Source organism: Lonchura striata, chromosome 8, assembly GCF_046129695.1.
Source record: "Lonchura striata isolate bLonStr1 chromosome 8, bLonStr1.mat, whole genome shotgun sequence".
NCBI lineage: Eukaryota > Metazoa > Chordata > Aves > Passeriformes > Estrildidae > Lonchura > Lonchura striata.
Window position 1 is genome coordinate 22,626,456 of NC_134610.1, and position 18,751 is coordinate 22,645,206.

General features: G+C 39.6%; 1 protein-coding gene across 1 annotated transcript in view; it reads right to left on the bottom strand.

Annotated features, from left to right (window-relative positions):
- NFE2L2 (NFE2 like bZIP transcription factor 2) overlaps positions 1–18,751 on the bottom strand; it is a 48,584-nt gene that overhangs the window by 24,004 nt on the left and 5,829 nt on the right. The window contains exon 2 of the mRNA XM_021552381.3: positions 15,955–16,001. The gene's annotated coding sequence lies outside the window, so the exon portion shown is untranslated. The remainder of the gene's footprint in view (positions 1–15,954; positions 16,002–18,751) is intronic.

An 18,751-nucleotide genomic window follows, 5' to 3' on the forward strand; every position in this document is an offset into this window, starting at 1 on the left:
TTCACAGATTTTTATATAATAAAGTTTTGAATAAAATGTTTTCAATTAACATTGCATCTTTATAATCCTGAAGTTTATTTGGCATATAGTAACATCCCCATATAGTATACATGGAGGAACCTGGCCCTACTATTATGTACTGCTTTGGTCTCTGCTAAGTATAAACTTTTCACCACAAAAAAAAAAGATCCGAATGCTTTTTCCATTTGCCATATTCCTATTTGTATACATTAATTTAACTTATAAAAAGTTCATAACTTATTTTAGATGTATTGACACTCACTATTGCAGTATTAATTTTATATGCAAATGAAATACATATAATTTCTAGGAAATTCAAAGTATCTGAAGTACTGTGTTCAAGAACAACTCAAGATGTTACTTTACAAAGGGGATAAAGGACTTTTTATGATACATATTTTAAATGTTACATGTTGCCTATTTTGATATTAGATATTTTTGTTCCTATTTTTGCATTAGAATTTTTCTCAATTGTAATATTTAGAAAAATATTTATTTTATTATCAAAATTTACTCTGATATATTTTCATGATCTTTTAAAAATAATTTATGTGCACGGACTTTTATATTAATTTATATTGCAATATTTGGGAAACTTGATAGTGCCACCTACTGCTGAAAAACAAACTTTTAAAAAACTTACTAGTTTGGGTACCTTCAGATTAAAGGGCAGTGTAAGAAAATAGCTGTTGAAATAACACTTTCAAACCTCTGAAAAATGTTGGAGGCATGTCCTAACTTGCCAAGTCAGCTGCAGTCACTGAATTTCTGACCTTTCAACCAGTGACTATTTTGACTGAAACTGTAATGAGAAGTGACTCTGAGGATCTAGAATTTTGAGTTCTTTTGATGTTACATTTTTTAAAAATAATTTTAGTTTAACATCAGTCCCTGTGATATCCCTAGAAAAACACTGGTGAAAGGAATCAGTTAAGCAACATCTATTTTTCACTCAGTGGTAGGAAGACATCCTCTGTTTTACAGAGGTCTCTGCATGCAATGTAAACCAAAGAGCCCAGAATGAGCATGACACAAGTTCTGTTCCCTTCTTACATCACAGTCATGAGATGGACCATAGCTCCCTGCTTGCTAACTGGCATACCATGGCAGGTTTTCAGCCCCCATGGCTGGAATTCACCTTCTCTAACCCCTACCATCTACAGCTTAGATGAGGCTAACATACAATCTGAAGTACAGTAGTGGTTTTTTCGTGTCTTCATGGAGAAGACCCTGTCTCTAGGACTAGTGAAATAGTTACCATATGCCCACATCCTTTTCCCACATCCCAGACATTAAATATTGGTTATGATTTCGTTCCCAGGAACCCTGGAAATACAGGAAGTGGTAAGACTTTGTACATGAATGTGGGTAAGTAGAATATACACCCTCAATCTCCCTGAGGAAAGTTCAGCTTTAAATTTGACTCAGAAATGTCAGGAGCAGTTGATCTTCTGCTGGTACTTGTCTCATCCTGTAGAATAAGCTGGCATTGATATGATTTGAATGTGTGATTGTCAGAGTTGCTGTGTTGTTACAGCTTGATGACTTAACCTTAGAAATCAACTTCCTTTCAATTTGAAGAATTATTGCGAACAATGTATTAAAAGAAATAAAAGATAACACGGGGATGTTTTAGCTATTGCTGAGCAATGCTTGCACAGTGGGCCTTCTCTGTTTCTCGGGCTGCCCCAACAGGGAGCTGACTGGGAGTGCACAAGGAGCTGGGAGGGGACACAGCTGAGACAGCTGACCCCTACTGACCACAGGGATATTCCAGACCATATGATGTTGTGCTCAGCATATACAGCTGAGAGAAGAAGGAAGGAAAGGGTGATGTTTGGAGTGGGAGGATTTCTCTTCCCAAGTCACCAAGTGAAGCCCTGCTTTCCTGGAGATGGCTGAATGCCTGCCTGTTGATAGGAAGTGAATAAATTCCTTCTGATTTGTTTGTGTGCATGGCTTTTGCTTTCCCTATTAAACTGTCTTTATCTCAGCCCACAAAATTTCCCACTTTTACCATTCTAATGATCTCCCCCATCCCACTGGGGTAGGTGAGCATGTGTCCGTGTGGGGCTGAGCTGCCCACTGGGGTTAAACCATGACAGTCCTATTTAGTGACCAACTTGGGGCTCAAATGCTTTGAGGTAATGACAGGTTTGGTCAGAGTTTGCTAGACTGAATTTATAGCTTTTAGTGCTCTTTAGCTATTAATTGACAGGGTGCTGTGCTTGCCATAGGTCTTGCTTGCCCTGCTGCACATTAGTCTACACCTTGTTAGTGGCTTCTTTTCACTCTGGTTGTTTGCTGTAGGGTTTATCATCCTACCCAGCTGTGCCTGGGAGCATTTTGATAACAGCCCTGGCAATGTGCCTCGGCTGGCCCATGGCCTGGGTGTTGCTGCTGGCCCAGACAGGCTGCAGCTCCAGTGTCAGCTTGAATTGAAGGGACCTGACCTGTGGGTAAGTCCCCGCAGGAACTGGACAACCTGAAGTCTGTGGTTGTGGATAAGCTTCTATTGGAGCAGAAGCATCTGTGGCCATGGATATGTCTGTAGCATGGCAGGTACACCCCTGGAGAGACTGTGGCCCTTGGATAAGGCTGTGCTGGAGGAGGTGCACCTCAAAGGGACTGTGGCTGTGCATAAGACCAGGCCACATCACCTGTACCCTGCAGAGACTGTGGCCCATGAGTAGGTCCACACTGGAGCAGGTCCACCCCTAAGGGATTGGAGTCTCTGGATAAGTCCACACTGCAGCAGAGGCAAGGGTAGGAATCCAAAGAGAGATGGAAACTGTAGTGGATGCACCTTTAAATTGTTGTAAACAATTATTTGAGTTGCATGTTGTAGGATTACTGTAGCAGGAACCACTGCCAGTGCAGAACACACTGTGCAAGAAGTGGGGCACGTGCAGCAGTGACCCGACCTGAGCTGCCTTTGGTGCCCAATAACTCCATACAACACAGCAGCTCTCTGGTCCTGAGTGGCCACCAGAATAGAGAGAGCCTAATATCCTGGACTAAATTAACTAAATGGATATTTCACAGGCAGTATATGGACATTTTACAGGGAATGGTACCTGTGAAGATATCAAAGGATGGGAAAGAGGAAGGTGGCTAATGAGGATCTGTTGGATAGTATGGGACCTGAGCATGATGTAAATAGTAGGGAATAAGGTATGGAGATTGTACTGGCTGTGACTGGGGTAGAGTTAGTTTTCTTTTTAATAGCTTGTGTGGTGCTATGCTTTGGATTTGTGATGAAAACAGTGTTGATAAAACACTGACATTTGTGCTTCTCATGTGACACAGAACACCTGCACTGTGACCAAGGAAGAAAGATGAGCACTCTCACCCTTGGATAGGTATTTTACTCATATGCAAAGTGCACGAGTTACAAATTAATGAATTGCATGTTATGAATTAGAGAACTTGTGAATTAGAAACCTCATGACTGATGTGATGAATTAGTGAATTCATGAGCTAGACTAGTTTGATTGAGCCCTTCTTCATCATGTTTGCTTTCTTTCCTAATGAGATTATAAAATAAAGTTTAATTTGCAAAGTACATTATCCTGTGACTTTGAGAGATCCAAACAGACCATGACAGATTGAGTAGTCTGTAGCCCTTCTCTCTATTGCCTGTCCAAATATTTTAAAACAGAGGCAAATAGGCAACAACTAGAACTTCTCCTCTGAAAGGAGTAGGGGAAATCCTTCATAACACTTAAGTTCTGTGTGCCTTGTCAAACTCACATTTTGATTTTCTTTAAGGGCTTTGCCAAAGATTTCTGGTGGCTGCTTTTATTTTTCAGGGAAGTTATTGTCCACCCAGTCCTTCCCTCTTGTTTCACTCACTATGGACTATGGACTTTAAGTGTTAATGTGTGTCAGCCTAAATAATTAAAAGCAATGCACACTGTTTCCCAGAAAACTAGAAAGGTTGCAATCATGCTTCTTCCATCGCAGAGAAATATGCAAACTCAAATCACAGTCAGCAGGAAAATGAATAAGCTATTTGATAATACCATGTGCAACAAAACAACATCATAAAAATAAAATTATTTAAAGTAGCATTCAAACTACACAGTCATCATTGATTTAGTCTCCAATTATACAGAGGTAATTGTATTAAAAAACTGACTTGTTCAGTTTGGTGGGAAAACAATCAAAAGTTTTAGTGTCCTGGCATCTGCAAATAATAAATGATATGATCTGTGCACCCAATCCAACTAGAATCCTAATGCTTGTTTTACCCAGGGCATATTACAGTAACAGAATGCCTGAGATGGAAGATACTTCTATAACTTTCTGGAGCCAAGACAGTTTTGGAATAAATCTAGAATAGAATAGCCATTCTAGAAACAAATATTGAAACACGCTAAAATAGATAAATTAATTAATGACCCTGAATATATTACTATTTACAATACAGGTTCAATTGTGTGAATAGAAATGTTTGCAGCCTGCATTGCATTGAATATAGTGGGAAGAGTTTTAAAAGATTTAGTTTTGTGACTTCAAGTGCTGAAGCCAGACTAACTCTAAATAAACATTTTACAAAGACTTGAAAAGCATCACGGGCTTTAGAGTCAGAAGCCCATGTTTGACATGCTGTTGAACGCCCCCACTATCCTCCAAGTGCTGGAATACAGTTATGCAATAGGTGAGCTGAGACACCTCTTGCCTGCCTTCTTTCCCTTTAAATTCTCAAGCATTCCCAGGAGCCTAGATTTTTCTGAAACACACACTGTAATTGTTCATGGATTTTTTGTTGCCCCTTCCACACCCAAAAAAATCCAGGAAGTGTGAAAGTGAGAATAATGCAGAGATGTCCTTGACTTTCATTTTCTGATGCAATACGTTATACAAGCATTGATAGAATACCTGTTCTATCAAAGTATTTTAGTATACTAAATCTGTACAAATAGAACTCTTAACAGAAACTCTCTTTAGTCTATGGTTTGTTCATAATCTCTTCTAGGGAATACTTTCCTTATCTCTAACTCTTCATTATATGTGTCCTCTGTAAAAAAAAGTTTGCTAAACAGGGGAGACCCTAACTTATTACTGTTCTGATTTTCAGAGAGAATGGGACAAGCTGGCTGCTTTACCACACTTTATTTTTTCTTGCCTTTTTTTTTTTTTAATATTTTCCTCCTGATTGTCACATGACATGGAAATATAAAACATTGTTTACTCCCTCAGCCTCTTGTCACACCCCACGTATTCTACTAATGCAGCAGGCAGTTCCTCATTACTAAGTTTCAAATCTAAACAATCTGCTGTCTCGATTCACACTGTTCTGCAGGAGCTGCTCTTGGAGCAGCTGCACCTGCTGGCCCAGACTGTATTTGAATAGGAAGCAACAGCAAAGAATCAGTGGGGTCCTTAGCACTGGACTGGACCATGTGCCTTGTTTTTATTTAAATACCTGTTAGAAGCATGGGAGGTTTGTTTCTGAGAAAACAAAACCTAAGCTTGATTCTTAGAATATATAAATGCAATCTGGGGATGTTACCAGAGTAATTTTGTGGCTGCTCAGCAGCAGCAGCTAACAAAGCAGTGTCGGTATCTCTGGCAGCCCATGACCTGCTAACCCCTTTTGTCTACTTTCTGTTTCCAAGTAGCTTGTTCCAGAAGAAGTTATCCACTATGAGTTACCCTTAATCACTCTTAAAGGTCTGGACAAGTTAAATTTATGCACATATTTCCAAATAAGCTTGGCCTCCAGCCAATGATTGGTTTTCTGGCTTTTTTTCAGAATTCTTTCTCTTATTTTTTTCTTTTTGACAGCGTTGGGGATATAACAGAATATTTTAGGTCTAAATGAAAATTGCCTAAAAACCTGATGATGTTACTGCTCTTCATGTGGAGTCTAAAATGACATTGCTCTTATGGCTTGCCATATCCTGTGCAAACTCACATTTAGTTGCCAAGGAAGAGGGACAGTTTCCCATCATTTTCTTTTCCAATTCATAGTTTTCAAGCTATTTATTCCACTGAAAGATTATATGGATTATTTGTACATTATTTATCAATTTGCCTTATTCTAGGTCAAAACAAGCACTTTTGAGTGTATAATTTCTTTACACCTCATCTATAATTCTTCATTTGCAGATTTTTGGGATGTATAATTGTAAATGTCAGCAGAGTTCTGAAGTTCACTTCATTATCCTGTTGAAAATATTTTTAAAAAATCAGTCCTCACCCCCATATCTCTCACAGCCCAAACATCTCCTCACAGTTCAATGTATCCTATCCTTTGCAGCTCTGTATTGAGGTTCTCAGTATATATTGGGGTTTCCAGCATAAGGTAAACCCCGTTTAAGAGGGAGAAGCCAACGTGGGAGCTGGAGCAGCAGTTTAGTAGCTGGCAGAGCGAGGCAGCTGGGCTGTAAGCAGCCTGAGAGCATCCCAGGGGAATGGCTTGCAGCTGGCAGGGTGCCAGCAGCAGGACAGAGGGAGGCAGGAGACACGACAGAACTGTCGATCTGAGTGGCACAAGACTGGAGCCAAATGGTGCCAACACGACCCACCCCAAACGATTGTATTCCTCATTTTTGATTCAGCTGCAGGGCTGATAATGCTGCCACTGTCAAGAGCTAATTGTGCTCACAGGAGTTGCCCTGTTTGTTCCTAGAAAGCCAGGGAGCAGTGGTGCTGCTTCTGCAGCCGCTGCGTTACACGTGCAGCAGGTCGGGAGCCTGCAATGCACCAGCACTGCAGCACCAGCGCTGAGCTGGGCACTCAGTGCCCCTGCTCAGGGCACGGCTGTCCTCAGCAGCTCGCAGCTGGCACAGCAAAGCCAGCTGGAATTCATTTTTCAACTTCAATCTTTACAAAATGTTATCTGAAACCTTTTTTTAAAATCTGCTACATGGCATCTGCTGCCTTCTCTTCAGCCATTCCTTTTATACATCTGTCTGAACAGAGTTTACACAGAGTTTGCACTCACGTTTACATGGTAAAAAATTTTTAAGACCATATTATTTTTAGACTGTGGCCCTAGAACCTTCCAGATGTTGAGCAACCACACTGCAGTATTTCTAGTAATACTCACTAGGAACAGAAATTATGCTTGGGAAAAACAGATGCCAAGTACCACTCCTTTTCCTTGTGAAAACTGGTGAGATGTTTTGTTAATAGATGTTTCTCAGCTTTCTACATCTATTTTGTGGTGATAATTTATGTTGTAATTGCAATAAGTGTATCATGTGCTCCAGAAACTATAGCAGAACACAGCTAAGATCCCAATGCAGCAAACATAAAGGATTGCCTGTATTCATTTGCAGTTTCTTAATCAATTGATTAAGAATCTGATTTTCCGTCAAGCTCTCTGTTTGCAAGGTCACAAAGGCTGCTTTTTTGAGCATGCAGTGTGTGTTATGTTAGCTCACAGACTGTTTTTAAATGCAACAAGAGCTGAAGGTGTGTTGCTTGATGGAAACAAATCTGTGTGTGGTTTGCTTAGGTGAGCTGATAATACTGAGCAAAAGAAAGAAGGCCTGGAGTAACCCCCATACTATAATTTGAGATATTCAGGACCGCTGTAACTCTTATTAGGTTACTATGCAAACAATTAAAATGAGAACTTTTTGGAATGAGATTTTGCTGCAGTAACATGTAACATGTAACTTTTTCTCTACTAATATAGACAATAAGTTGGCTGTATTAATTGGCTAGCTTTGACAAACTAAATTTCTGGGACTCTGCCTGATTTCCTTGCAAAATGTGAAGCTGTTTTTAAAGAAATTTGGCGAGAAAACACAGCATGGTGAATTTCACTAACGTTGGCTGGCTTGTAATGGAAAGGCCTGCAGGTACCCTCAGGCATGAACTTGATTACATGAAGAATAAAAAATACAAAATAAATCACATGCTTTAATTCTAAATTACATTATTTGATGTAATAAGAACTTCCATACCAGATAAAATCTAAATTAGTTGTCTGCCAATAGTAATTCCCAGGTGTCTCTGAGGAAATTGGCCTATTCTTCAACCTCCTTTTCCCCCTCTGCAAGTATAATTGATAATTATGTAACAGCCTGACTCTAGGGGAGGTTATTTTCTAACCTCAGGCTGGTGGCTGATTTATGCTCTGAGCGGTGAACATTTATATTCATTATGAATTTTTATCAGGTCCAATGTAATTCCCGCACAGATGTATGAATATGTATGTATAACCTTTTACTGAATCCTGCTAAGCACTTGTCCTAAATGATATCATTTGCCAGCATGTTACACAGGCATATTACTTTGACTTTAAATATAATGCCTTTTACTTTCATTATGACCATCAATATTTTCTTGGGGAATGTATCAGTGGTAGTGATAACCCCCAATATCCTTTTCCCCAGTAACTGCCTGCTCTGAACAGCTTTCAAGCCTCAGCTGGATCCTGTGTGCCTGTGCTGGACCAGAAGGTAACAGCCTCCAGCCTGCCAACAATTCCTGCTCCATCCCTCTTAGTCCAGACCTCACCTTTTACATTATGGGTTGATGACAGGCAGAAGGATGATGCTTGTGTAAATGAAAAGGTTAAAGTGTCTTTAGGACTACATTCACTCTGCTGCACCATGACTTCCTAAATTTGTAGGGGTAATTTCCTTTTAATGTCAAGAGAAGAGTTTATTTTGGGGAGAAGTTGTTTTGGACTATGGGAAAGACATTAGTTTTGATTTGTGTTGGGTCAGGTCAAAGAGGTGCTTTTGTAAAATACTGGGGAGGGAGGACTTGATCTTGGGCTGGGCTGTTACAGCTACATTTTATCACAGGAAAAGGGTAGATCATGTTTGATTTGGAGGAAGTTGGTTATACCTGCTAAAAGAAGGTTTGACTAAGAATGATTCTGAATAGAAGAAGAAGAAGAAGAAGAATTGTTTTACCTAAGATGGAATTTCAGTGAATGTCTACATGGGCTAACTACTGCCATGATAAGAACAGTTGGTTTTGACTAGAGGCAAAAGAAGGTGAGACAGACTGTAGGGAAAATCATGCAGAAGTAGCAAGAAAAACCAGTATTTTCCTTTTTTTAATTTTTCCTCTCAGTCCTGAGACATTATTGGTGGCACCTGCAATGAAAAGAAGACAATGATGCCAAGTTCAGTGGTCCATGCTTGAAAAAAAATACAAGTTTGTGAATCCTCATAACACACTCTCAGTGAGGAACTATTATTGGGCTGGAGAAGTTTGTTTATGAAGAACAGTAATGTATGCAAAGCAAAAAGGGACATGTAGGGTGGTTACAACAGATAGTTGGCAGTAACTCCATACAGTGATCACAGTCAATATTAAGCATCTGTGGACTTAACCACAAAACTTCAATTTTGGTGTAAATTCTTTAGCTTGGGAGAGAGTGCTCAGATATGGTCTCTTGTTGGTTCACTTAATTATATAATGAACAGCTCTGAAGTTTTTATTTGGATTAAAATTTTCCTGGAATTAAAGTAATTTAGATCTGAGGTTTTGGCTCTAGCCCCTTCCCAGCTTGTACTCAATATAAATTACTCTTCTAGAACTATGACATGTTCAATTTATCCTCTATTTTAGATGGTTGAAAAGTGCATGAATAATTCTGTGTATGCCACACTTTCTGTAATCTACTGTGACGAATAGACCAAATGACTGAAACTGCTAGGTAATACACTTTATTTTAGTCATGAATCCACACCCAGCTGTAGTTAAAATACCAGGCATTTGAATTATTTGATTTGAATCAATGCCAAATTCAATCTTATGCAAACACAGAAAGAGAGAGGGAAGAGAAGTCCTGGTATTAACCCAGTGATTTATGTGTGGGAACATAAGGTCATAACCAGCAGCAATTGGCCAATTGTAAAAAAAGGAGTGGACCACCATGAAAAATCTGACAACTTTTCACTGAAGCTGCTGTGATTGAGGGGTTGAGAACATAGTGATAATTTTACACCTAGATAATGACCACAAGAAAAGTAGACTCAGGGACCAGGAGTCCCCAAATTCCACCTTCTGTCAAAAACACTGGTCAAGCTCAGTACACCCATCTCCACCCACACTGGGAGGATTTCCATGGTGCAATACAACAGAGGATAACAAATATTCCCATTCTGGAGAGAAAAGCAGAAAATAGTTATATGACACCTGTCTGAGAGAAGTATATATTTTTCACGATCTAATTCTGAATAACTCTGTCAAATTAAGAGCTGTATCCAGAAATAATGAACCTTGGTGTTGAGTTTGCATCTCCTGGGTCAATCTGATTTGCCCATTAGGGCCACGAGTTTAGGTACAGGGACCCAAAGTCACCTGAACATTCCCTAGGAGAAAGGAGGAGTGCCTAGAGTTTTGTCAGCATTAGAAATCCCACAGGGATAATGACTTTGAGGATTATTTTATACTCTGAAATATTACTGTTTTTCTTTTTACTATGTAGCGAGGCCATGTTTGCATGACCAAATCATAGGAAAGGCAACCAAAACAACTTTTTAGCTGCACCTACTAATTCCAGTATTCAACTCAACCCAGCCAAAGAGGTTTCTGGATAGTGGCCTTGAAAGCTTGTTACTGCAGTTCTCTTTATCCACTGGTGCCCAGAGAGGCTCTGAATGAACTTCCTCTGAAGTTACACATGGAAAGGTCCAACTCCTTGTAGCTCTTTAAGCAATTTTCTCCTCAGCCAGAGACCTACCCCCTAATTTGATGCCTCTCAGTGAAATTTTTTTCTCTCAATTATCATGCCAAACAGTTGTCCGCTTTGTTAGTTGTTTCACAGAAAGGCACCTGTTCAATTTTAGATACTGTTCAGCCTGTTCCACTTCAGTGGTCTGCACTACTCCTCCGAGAGCCCTGAGCTCTCCACACATTTCAGGCTGCCAGTTCTCTTATGTGCTTTTCCCCAGAAGCCAATTTTGCTTGGAAGCTCTTATGACTGAGCCAGCTTCCATTCCTTCATAAAGGGATACCCTCTTGTTATTGCAATTGAGGAGTTTCATAAGAGGCTTTTAATGTCTCCAGAGTGTTGTTGTGTACAATAAAATCGTGAATTAAGCTTTACCTAATGCTTGTTCATGCATTGCTGATTTATTGGCAAATTGCATTTGTTTCTGCTGTTGACAAATACTTTTAGGTTTATTTCTAATACCACAATTCCATGATCAGATTAGTATAGGCTTAAATAAAATGTTATATGCTTAGTTTGAGTAGCAGGAGCATTTCCCAACCTGAATCACTAATATGTACACTGCCATCTTGTGTCCTGAAATTCTAGATAATATAAAAATGTACAATATACATAGAGCTTTTCACAGAATAGGAGTTATATATGTGAGTGGAATCTGCAAGGTTATCAAAAACTCTTTACTGTAATTTCCTTATTTTTCTTGTAAAATGTAAAATAGTCATTAAAACAGCAATTCTCATTGATAGCTCTAAATCCATCCTTTCTATGGATCTGTTCATTTTAATTAGTGATTTTTGGGTAACCCAGTGGGAAAAAAAAAAAAAGGCTATAAAGAAAATTCTTCTATAGCCAAGCCACTCTCTTTTCTAGCAATAAGAGACTCCAAGGCAACCTCTGAGCTGGTGTGGGGTTCTCAGAGCAGTTCTATGCCAAATGTTTGTCTTCTGCCAAAAGGGGGTATGATAGAAAAGACTGAAGACTTATTTTTAGCTGGAATCTCTTTGGAGCAACCATGGTCTGAACATAACTAGATCATCACTGAGTCTGCTCCAGTGCTCACCAGAGAATGGGGCACCTGGTTGCAAGAGGACATAAAGTGATATGTACTTACAAAATTAAGAAAGTGAACTTAACATTTCTGCCCCACACTGTTTATTCAAAACTGGATTTAAAACACAAAACCAATGACATTTTGGTGGATGAAATAAGTACTGCACACTCTTTCTCTAAAAATGATCATTCTTCATAACATGTTAATCAAACAATCCTTTTTGTACATTCATACTTCTAATTGATTTCGCTGTATATAACATTTTGTCTTTTTGTCATGTTTTTACTAATTTTAGCTTCTTTCTTCTGTTGTCTATTATTGTTTATTATTAAATGTGTAGGAGCACTCTCAAGCAGTTTTGAACAGTGGCTCTATAAAACCCCAAAGATTTACTCCATAGGGAGTAAAGCATAGGGATTGAGATAGGGAAAAGGGTGCAAAATCAAACACTAAGCTTAGAGACACCTGGGGCAGGGCAGAACATAGTAAAAACCTATCAGGGTAATAGATGCTAAGGTAAAATGGCAGAAAACATTAGCAGGGGACAGAAGCAGTCTTGGCCTTACCCGCTCAGACATTTGCCTCAGTTAGTGGCTTTCCATGCCAAAAATTTTTCTTTCCACCTGTTTGGTATTTCTTAGCCAAGTGTGTACACACACTTGTGTACGTGAAGAGTATTATTTGCCACCTCTGAAAGGCAAACACTTGAGGCACCCATTATTGTCTGAGGCAGGCAGGGCTTCTGTCTCCCAAGGTCGTTTTTTTATGCCTTACATGCATAATATAAAATGACATGGAGTTTAAAGAACCTCCCTTTCTTGTGACATGAGCAGTTACAATAACTTGAAAGAGCTTTTGCTTCTGTAACAATAATTTTACAATACATTACTGCTTTATAATCTTGTCTTCAAAAAGGAACGTGTGTTTTGTGGCCTGGTTGCATAACCTCCTGCTCAGTAACAGGAGAACATTAAAACTGTTTGCACAACACAGTGTTTAAGTAAAGCAAAAAGCTTATTGAAAAGGCTTTGTAATTTCATAATCTGGAATGCTTTGCTAAGATTGTTAATGCTATTTTATTTACTTTATCTGCCCATAAGACTCCTGCCAGTTTTCTTCTTTCTGCCAGTGGAGAGTCATACTTCCTTACTTTATATCCTTTGCTGGGTTATTATCCAAGAGATTTACAGATAGAAAAAGCTAATTGGCTATATACAAAGAAATATAAAACAATATAACTCCAATACTGCTAGAAGTTACATAAAATTAAGCAGGAAACTGTCTTCTGTAATCTCTGTTCTACTGTAACCTTTGATGTGGTGTGCATTTACCTCCCTGGTGACTGAGTAGCACTGGCTGGGATAGTAACAGGAAAAGCAGAAGAGGGAAAACTACTGCAAACAGAGCAGGTCTGGGAGGAGAACTAATGTCTTTAGTGTCCTCAGTTCCTGGAAATGCTGGCTGACACAGCCTGTGACTGCTCAGTCCAAGCCTCTCAAACATGCCATGCTCCAGCTTTTCAGTGTCTGCCAACAGTTGCCATATTGTGTTGGATTGTATAAAGTCCTAGTAATGGATAAAAGTTTGTTGTTTCCATTTCCAGTTTGCTTTCCATTAGCTGGTTCATTTTGTCACTGTGAGACCTTTCACTGATGCTAGAAGATGCCTGTCCATCAGCTGGCCCATTTTGGTAACTACATACCAGCAGAAGTGGATTTGGGAGACAAAATACTAGGGATAATTCTAAGTATGTGAATGGAACCTGTCCCCTCTGGATGAGTTGCTACATGCTGCAGTACCATGTCTGAGCTGCTGGGTGAATCCTAAATGTGAACTTTGGAGAAAATACTAGCTCAAGTTTAGACTTTCACATTCCCATCTAAGAGTGCGCTCTGACCACATAAAATCACGAGCATTAGCCAAAATTGCAACCCCTGTGTGCAGCTGGGTCCAGCTAAACCAACAGTGTCCTTTAAAGATCAACGAACACTCAGAGCAAGAACAGCATCAAGGAAGGGCAGATAGAGCTGCACTGAACAAAACTTCAAAGCATTTATTTATATTTTATCCTGTAATTAAGCTTAATATTTCTAAGCTTTTCCAGGGGTACAAACCCTACTATGTCTGTTATTGCAGTCTTGGCTCTCCTTGTAGGTAAACTACCCCACATCCCTAGAGCACACGCTACATTTCCCAGAGGCCTTGCATGTATTTTATTACTCAAGCATACTTGTCTGAAGAAAAAGGAGCTCTGCCATTGAGCACAAAATAACAGGTCTTGAATTTAAAGTTTCATAGGTTTTTGTTTTAGGTTTTAACAAAGCTGCCTTTCCTTTAAAGCGTCCATCTGCAAGGCTATAAACATTAGTGAGGAAGCCTCTGCTGAGGTTTATTTTCTGTTAGCAAGAGCAGTTGGCCATCTGCCGGGTAAAAGGAAAGATGGGCTTTGGTGGATTTGGAAGCAAAGGTCACAAACAGCACATCCCAGTCCTTTGCCAATGACACATTTAGGCTGTGACAGATCAGAAAATGTTTTGTTAATCCACCCTGCTCAGCTTTCCAGGTCCCCTTAGATCAGAACTCAGTATCATGGAATCTCAAATGGCCTTCACACAGAAATGCTGTCTGGGTAAGATAATTGCTGTCCCCAAATGCGGTAGGTCAAATGAAAAGATGTCACCAGGTCTCAGGGACCAGCTTCAACCTCTGTGTTTCAGGATGAGAGATGGAGATGGCTGTGGTAGCTGGGGACTCCAGGACCCACTGCTGGGCCTGTGCTGGGACCTCCTGCAGGGATTTTCAGGGCTGAGGACAAAACTTGCCACAGAGGTGCTGATAAAAACCAGCTCGTTCCAGGTCAGCACTCCAGAGGTCTGAGGGATGCTTGTGCAGCTGGCTCTGGAGTCTCGTTCCAGCACCTGGTACATTGTGAAGAGTCTTGGAAGCAATGTACAAGGTAAGATAGAGTGAGAAATCAAAGGTTAACGGGGGGAAAAAAGCCCCAAACTTGGAAATATTTTCTTTTAAACCCAGTCAAAACATAACTGGCTCAAATCTCAAGTAAGATTGACAAGGCAGAAGGATCAAGTTTGCCTGTTTTATCACAACCAACAGTGCCATACAAATCAAGTAAGAGCTACGGAAGGCAGGAACACCTGGCAATTCTGGGATAACAGTATCACCCAGAAAATAAATCTGAGGCAAATAATTTTTCCTTTTTAATGTTTAATGGCTTTTAGAAACTGCTTCGAAGCTGCAGTAAAATGTATTTAGATACTATAACAAAAGTGTTTAGAAGATACTTTGCTGATATATAAATACACAATTCAGTTGATTACGAAATAATTGCTAAAAAGCTTTCTGTAAAAGCCCCTGAAGATTCAAAAGCAGTGCTTTCTGCTCTGAGAGTTGGAGAATTTGAATCATATACTGAGCACTAAATGAGGAATTTAAACATCTTAATGGAGGCATAAGACAGAAATGATTTCTAGCCATTTAAGGAAAATTTCAAACACAGAAGAAAAACTCAAATTAGGGGCTCGAGAACAGTCATTTTAGCTCTGTCTTGCTTCCCTATGTACCAGAAGTCACACTCTCCATTCCAGCTGAAACTTGCTATTTTAATTGGAGTAAGGCAGTTTTAATGCTCTTGGCCCAAGTTGCTTTGTACCAAGATGCCCAAGCAAGTGCTACCATTGTCACAGCAAGCTAATTGTTCTGATAAATGTCTCAATTTTCTAACTTCCCCTCTGCTGAATTTATCATCATGGTTTTATTCTTCCTTCAGTCACAAGGTTGTACGATTTTCCTTAACTGCCCTCTTAAAACTAGTGCATCCATAGGCCAGGAGGGAGTGCTCTAGCATGGGAGCCAATACTATTATATTCCAGAGTCCTGATGTTCCAGCAAGCTTGGGAATAATTGCCCTGAGGTTTCTCACCAAGCTGCTTTCAGCTCACAAGGGCATGAAGAATCACTTAGTACCTCTTTTTATGCCTAGTCATTAGGTATATTTACAGTAGTGCTTTCTCCCTCAAATCTGGCACTGCTTTCTTTGCCCCTACTTTCTGTTTTACAACTGTTCCTTTGCCCCTAAACTTCCAGTCCTGCAGCGCTGAGGAGCCATGAACACAAGGACAGCTTGTTTTTTCACTTCTCAACACACAAAGAATGTTGTGTTAAAGAGGAAATAAATTCTGTTTTTCTCTCATTTGAAAATGCCTACCTTCTTCAGCGACATCACTGCATGTAATGGAGCAGTAAGCTGGTCCCCTATCAAACAAAGCAAGCAGCAGAGATTAATTATCTCACAAATATTTTGGAGAATCAAGCAGTTCACCCATTTGTGCTGCTCCATTTCCCATGTTTTCAGCTGAAAGAGCAGGCTGCTGTCGAAATTGATGGCATCCTTTTCAGCTGAGACCAGCTTAATCTATTTTGTGTTCTTCAAAAAAGGAGCTGCCTTTGTTGTCCCTTGTATTGCCACATTGCTCTATTGAAACAAAGCACTGGAGAACAGCACTGGCTTGACAGTGCCCGAGACTGGAGTCCTCAGGTCTGGCGAGGCAGCAGCAGCAGGAGCATTTAAGGTGTCCTGCTGCTGTAAATTCCACAGGATAAGCTGACGCCAGTCATTAATTGTATATACTTAATTCAACTTCTACAAGGTGTAAATCAAATATGCAGGTGGAATCAAATCACATCATCTTCAGGAAGGAAACAACTTTTTGAAAACTTAAAATCAACAAATAACCAATATTTCCAAAAAGGAAAGGGAGACAGACAGCCAAGCTGCCTGCTAGTGACTGTTACTGTTCTTTCTGCTTTAGCAGTGCTTGCTTACTTATCAGTAATGATGCTTTTTAGTGGTTCCTACCCATGAATGTCCACTTTACTCTTCTCCATGAGGGTCTCTCTGTCATCACAAAGATAGTTTAGCTGCCTGTGGAGCAGCTGCTGAACTGCTCCAATTTATGGCTGGCCTTACATATTCAGATAAACTGTCACTCATTTCTCTTATTATACTGTGCTGTAATTTGAAAAATCCTGAAAATCAACCCTTTTCATCAGCATTCTGATGTTAAAACTGCAACAGATTTACATCTGAGCAGAAATGTTGCTTTTACTCATTCAAATATTCTGTTCAGCTGCCTTGGACTGCCCCAGCCTAAACTAGAGTTGAATCAACATTTGTTTTGTTTCACATGACAGAATTAGCTACATTTGTTCAAACTTCCTTAATTTACTACCTGATCTCATTATCCAGAATTCAGTCTCCTCCTTTTGCTTTTTCTTTGAGCTCAGAAGGGGAAGAACTGAACAGCTTAGATCCAGTCCCAAGGAAAAGGAGAGTAAGTTATGGAAGCTGCGTGCTTCTGCCCCAGACAAAATGCAAATGGTCTAGTACTGGTGTAGTGGTAATTTAGCTGCCTGTAAACCATTAAATCACTACTTTTCTGCTGTGGTTCTGCTGTTTCACCAGTGCAACACCACATGGTGGATGGTGCTCACTAGCTTGTGTTTAAGTTCCATGTTCACAGATCTGTGACTCTGGTTCCTCTTTCACTGACTGCAATTCCTCCTTCCCAGTTCTCCATTCCTTAAGTGACAAAAGAAACACGGTACAAGGAAACAGAATATCCTATGTTCATGGCATTGGCAGTCTCCTGCCAAAGCTTTCTGTGGCAAGCTCAAAAAAAAGCATTTCCAAATGTTCAGTATGCCTTCTTTATCTTGCTCAATTCCTGCTTGGCACAGCACATGAAGGGACCATTAAATGCCTAATAATGGCACAATTAAATGCCTAATAATGCCTAATAATGTCCACACTCTGGCTGACCCTCATCTAAACTCTTCTCATTATCTTTGCATGTATTCCTGAATGTCTTCATTCTGAGGCATGTCTCTCAAAATTAATAGTAGTAGTCCCCTACACTTCTTCAGTATATAGAGGGAGAGCACCTCTGTTTTGGCAGTCCAGAAGGAATTTGAGCCAAATTAGAAGGAAATGCAGGAAACTTTGGGGGAACAGACTAAGAAGGAACTGAGTATCACTCAAGGCTGAAAAAAGATACAAGTTGAGGAGACGGGAGAAAGTGGCTATTTGGATAAGCATAACTTAAAGTAGTTCAGTGCATAAACTGCAAATCTGCAGAACATCAGGAGTCAGCCTAACCCATTTGCCCCCTCAGACCTTAAATTACAGTGATAGCCTCCACTCTTAGTTGCGTGTTATGTATCTGATTTATAAAAAGGATATGGGTGCCTGTATATATCAGAACAAATGTCTCAGAGTATTTGTAAACTGCCTTCCATTTTCAGAAAGCACCTGGAAATTCAGATGTTTAATAAAATTCTCTCTTTTTAATTACATATTCTTGACTTTCCATTAGCTACCCTTACAGGACAATTTTACTACTGTCTGGGAGATAACTATCAAGTAATATGATATGATACAAGAATTATTGAGACAGGCTTAATCTAAGGTGTAGATATTTTATTTTGTTCTGACATCTAGTTCCCTCAAGATCATGAAAACCTATTGTTTTAAGCAAGGGAAAAGATATTGTTTCACATGGAAAGTGATCAAGCCAATGTGAAGATAATCATAGAAGTAGAGACAAATACCTCAGGTGTGTTTTGTTCATTTTAAAGAGTCACGTAGTTATTTGTCAGCTTTCTTCCGGGAACAGTTTTTGCACGTTTTATTCACTTTGCCTGTCCAAAACATGATGTTTACACAATTACGTTGCTCAATTGTGTGTCTGATGTTGCATACCTTGGTATTCCCCAGAGTATACAAAGGGAATTGTCTTAAAATGTAGTAATCACTAGAAGAAAATGTTCCTTCTCTTTAAACTCCAAGAATTTTCAATAGCTGATTTGTTTCTTAAGTTGCCTGGCTATCTGATCCAGGAAAGGATTTTTGTGAGTCAGCTACAACAGTTAAGTCTTAGAGTTTTAACTGAAATATGTCAAACATTTCTGCCAAGTCATCTGATAAATGTCCCTGTTCAGCTGTA